This window comes from Nerophis lumbriciformis, linkage group LG33 (genome assembly GCF_033978685.3).
Source record: "Nerophis lumbriciformis linkage group LG33, RoL_Nlum_v2.1, whole genome shotgun sequence".
Taxonomy (NCBI): Eukaryota; Metazoa; Chordata; class Actinopteri; order Syngnathiformes; family Syngnathidae; genus Nerophis; species Nerophis lumbriciformis.
This window is the reverse complement of record NC_084580.2, coordinates 14,255,001-14,260,000: the sequence shown is the minus strand read 5'-3', so window position 1 is coordinate 14,260,000 and position 5,000 is coordinate 14,255,001. Positions and strand designations below refer to the sequence as shown.

The window sequence follows — 5,000 nt, the reverse complement described above, 5'->3', positions numbered from 1 at the left end:
CAACCCTTGATGCTGAGTGCCAAGCAGGGAGGTAATGGGTCCCATTTTTATAGTCTTTGGTGGACCGTTTCTCCAAGATGGTCCACCTCCCCGCACTACCTAAACTCTCATCCTTCCTGGAAACTGCTGATCTGCAGGCCCAACATGGGTTTTGCCTGAACGGGATTCCCGTTGACGTTGTCTCTGACAGAGGGGCCCCAGTTTTCCTCAGCTGTGTGGAGGCATTTTGCAAGTCTTTGGGGGCCTCAGCTAATCTCTCTTCCGGCTACCATCCACGGTCCAATGGCCAGACGGAGCGAGCCAACCAAGACCTGAAGGCTACAATACATTGCGTATGCCATCAACAACCTGCTTCCTGGGTTCTTAACCTTTCTTGGACCGAATACGCCCATAACGCTCATCTGTTCCACTACAGGGGTCTATCCATTCCACGCCGTGTACGGTTGGAGTCTGCCGTGCCGTCTGTTTCCGCCCACCTGCTTTGGGCTCACCTGGCCTTGTGCAATTCCAGAGCTGCACTGTACCGCACCCGAGTGCAATCGGAGACTGGCTAATTGTCACCGAGTTTCTGCACCCAATTACAGGCCAGGAGAAAGGTTTGGGTTGTCTACCGAGGACTTACCACTACACACAGATTCACACAAACTCCAACCCAGATTCATTCACCCATGCCTGTATGTAGTAGAGCGAATCATCTTTCCTACATCTCTCGAGCTACGCCTCCCTGATGCCATCAGAATACACCCTGTATTCCACATCCCTCTCCTCAAGCCTGTGGCTACCAGGCTGGTCGATGGCCATAACGCATTTACGTTAAAGGCCGTTTTGGACGTGGAAAGAAGGGTCAGGGGGCTTTCAGTTCCTAGTGGACTGGGAAGGATATGCCCCCAAGGTTCCATCAAGAATTTCTTCGTCTCTCATTCTCGATCCTAATCTATGTATACAGTTTTACCATCGTTTTCCGTAAAAGCCAAGTAAGCCGGCAGGTGGTGTCCGTTAAGGGGGGGTACTGTTAACATTCCAGTACTTTCTGTCTGCTTTTCCTGGATATGCTCTTTATCTTCCTCTAGTGTTTGGATGCGGGAAGGAAGGTTTGAGCACGGGGCACATCTCTTTGCAATCACTATCGCATTATTTTAGCTGATTGCACTTACCTGATGTTGCTTCCTCGTAGCTTGTATTTTTGTTTGCTACTTTGTCTACCTGTTTTTTCGTGGCATTGTTTAGTGTTTTAGTTTCTTGTGCTTATTATAAAAACTTTGTTTGTACGGAAAACTCTGCCTCTTTTGCTTCCGGGTCCATTTTGCTCCAAGAACGTAACACTACTTCTGAGACAGTTGGGATGATTAACAGATCAAGCAATGTGTTTAGAGCAGAGGGCTGGGAGTTGCTGCTTGAATAGCAAAAAGAAGCCTCGTGGTTGGTGCAACAAGGAGAGAAAGGAAGCATGGCTGCTGGCAGGAGAGGGACCGCAGGTCTGAGGGCCTTTGGGTCTGAGCAGAGACCGCGGCTACTCCTCCGCCCGCAGCAGAGATCTGAGTAGAGCGCCGCCGACTGAGAGTAAGAAGTAGACCGCAGGAGGAACAGGCCAGCCACAAGCGAGAGTGACGTGCAAAGAAAATGGAATGTGTTTTGCAAACCTGCTGTAGAAAGAGGAAAAGGACTGGAGTGAGGACGCACGGCAGACGGACGGCAGGTGGCCAGAATGAGAACGCGCCGAATGGCAACATCGGCTCAAGGCTTGCAATGCACTAACAGTGGGACTGGTGCGAGGATCTGCAGGGCCGTAGAGTCAAGCCTAAGGGATCGACGTGCTCGGAAAGCCTTTCTAATCTTTATCGCACATGTTTACCATTATCTATGTTTCTGTTTAATCTGTTAATTGACTTTTAGCTGTTGTATTAAATTAATTACGGCTGTTGGTATCTATTTCTTAACAGTGGAATTTTGCTTTTTAATTACTGGTATAAACATAAAAAAAACGTCACCTTTCCCGACATATTCAAACTAGGGTTGTACGGTAGTATAGTACCGCGATACTAATGAATCACATTCGGTACTATACCGCCTCCGAAAAGTACCGGTCTGCATTCCCCAAATGTAAACAAACACCATTGGTGGATCTACACCTAACATCCACTGTAATAACACCAAGTACAGTCGATACTACTATGATTACGTCGATATTTTTTCTTCTTTCGTTTATTTTTAATTTCCATTATGTTTATAAACTCAAGAAATATGTCCCTGGACACATGAGGACTTTGGATATGACCAATCTATGATCCTGTAACTACTTGGTATCGGATTGATACCCAAATTTGTGGTATCATCCAGAACTAATGTAGAGCATCAAACAACAGAAGAATAAGTGATTATTACATTTTAACAGAAGTGTAGATAGAACATGTTAAAAGAGAAAGTAAGCAGATATTAACAGTAAATGAACAAGTAGATTAACAATTCATTTTCTACCACTTGTCCTTAATAATGTTGACAAAATAATAGAATGATAAATGACACAATATGTTACTGCATACGTCAGCAGCTAAATTACGAGCCTTTGTTTGCTTACATACTAATAAAAGACATGTTGTCTTGTATGTTCACTATTTTATTTAAGTGCAAACTTGCAATAACAAACATGTTTATTTTACTGAAATATTTTTTGTTAAAATAAAGACAATATTGCAATTTTTTGTGGTCCCTTTTATTTAGAAAAGTACCGAAAAGTATCAAAATAATTTTGGTACTGGTACCAACATATTAGTAACGGAACAACACTAATTTAATATATATATATATATATATATACTATATATATATTTAGTTATTCTACAATGTGGAGCCTCAGGGGTTAAATTTTTCCTCAATCCTCAGTGTTTTGTTTTTGTTTTGTTATTGTCAATAGTGTGTGTGTGTGTGTGTGTGTGCGCGCGCATTTGTGTTTATGTGTTTTCTTTCTTTTTTTGTGTAAAGTACTTTAATTGCCACTTGCCTGTTTATGAAAAGTGCTGTATGAATAAATAGAGATTGATGTGATAGGATAGACTTTTATTAATCCCACAATGGCGAATTTACTTGATGTACATAGAGGGACAATGGATGGATGGATAGATGGACACATGGGGGAATTGTAACTTTAAAAAAAAAATCTTAAATGGAAAAGATGAAAGCCTTCTAACAACATTTTTGTTGGATAAACCGACCTCACCAGTATGGTTATCATGTAGTCATCACTTTGTACATCATCTTTTTGTCAAAAGGGTAACTTTAAAGCTTCAAACGTAAGATTATGACCTATGCATCTCTTTATGCATCATCTTTTTATATGTAAAGGGAACCTTTAAACTTCAAACGTAAAATTAGGACATATGCATCGTGTTTCCCTTGTGGGATGTGTTATTGACACTGAATAGGTTTGCTGCTGCTCATGTCAAGGAATTCAACTGAGTCTTCTTGTGCCGGTAAGTAGATATATATATTTTTTCACTTTCTCCAGGTTTGCAAAGGTTTTTTGGAGGGATTGTGATTAAATAACATGCTCTCAGCTTTCACATGTTGTAAATCAATGCTCAATCACCAAGAACCACTGTTAGTGTTAGCAGAGGTAGCCTATACAGTACATTGCGGCCGCCCGTTGGTCTCGTATGAAAATAAATTCTCATATCAGCTGACTCAAGCGTAGGTGTAAGACACATATCAGGACTGCTAGTTAGTAGTGCTAACGAGAGCACAGTGATAAAACTTAACAGACACTAAGCTAAGATTTGGATGTTCTGACAGATATCCTCATATATTGACCTACATTAGATTTCTTTGAGCATCTTTAATGTACAGAATGTATCAAAGAGTGACTTGCTACCCTAGTGTTCGTGGTGTCTTATAGACGGAATTCTGATCATACTTGGTTATAGTCAGGATTCATCTGTTTCAGACTTGGTCATATTTGCTTAACTCTGAAATGGTGTGGGAAGAAGCAAGCCTTAATTAATCCTATTCCTTCCATGTATTTTATTGATAATTCATTCACACCATAACATTTAAGTTCACGTTCTCTGTGAAAGGAAGAAACGTGTTGGAAAAAATTTATAAATAACATAAGGTATAAAAAGAGCAAGCACATTGAGACTAAATGTAAATTCTGGTCTACATATGTATACTTCATAATTATTCCATAAAGCAATAACTTAGCGGCAAGTGTCAATGAATATAATATATTAATATTGTTATTGTTGACTTCAGAAACATTGGGTAAATTGTGTCTTTTATGTTCTTGTATTATGATGTCGTATATGTGCAGTCTTTTTATGTTTTTGACAACAAGCACGTAACCTGGAGCTGGTGGGACAAAAGGGTAAAAGAAAACACATTGTTGGGTGTATTAATAGATGATAAAATGAATTGGAAATCTCATGTAAAAATATACAACATAAAGTAGCAAGAAACACATCAATAATGAATAAAGCAAAACATGTTCTAGACCAAAAATCACTTCATATTTACTGCTCACTAGTGTTACCATATCTGAGTTATTGTGCAGAAATATGGGGAAACTACAAATGTGCGCTTCATTCACAAACTGTGTTACATAAAAGATCAATTAGAATAATACATAATTGGATATAGAGAACATACAAACCCTTTATTTATTAAATCACAATTATTGAAATTCAACGATTTGGTGCATTTGCAAACAGCTAAAATGATGTACAAAGCAAACTATAACCTGCTCCCCAAGAATGTACAACAATTATTCTAAAGAGGAGAAATATAACCTTAGAGGAAAATGTAATTTAAAACATTTGTATGCTCGTACAATACTTAAAACCTTTAGCATACCAGTATGTGGAATAAATTATGGAACGGATTAACCAAAAAAATCAAACAAAGCACCAATATGATTCAGTTTAAGAGACTGTTCAAACTACAAGTGTTCACAAAGTACACACAACAAGAATTATAATGAACATCTTGAACCATTTTTTTCCTTTTTTTAT

The 5,000-nt window shown here is 39.1% G+C and overlaps 1 protein-coding gene across 1 annotated transcript in view; it reads left to right on the top strand.

The window, feature by feature from the left end:
• LOC133575820 (coxsackievirus and adenovirus receptor homolog) overlaps positions 1–5,000 on the top strand; it is a 26,864-nt gene that overhangs the window by 20,741 nt on the left and 1,123 nt on the right. The gene's annotated exons all lie outside the window — the stretch shown is intronic.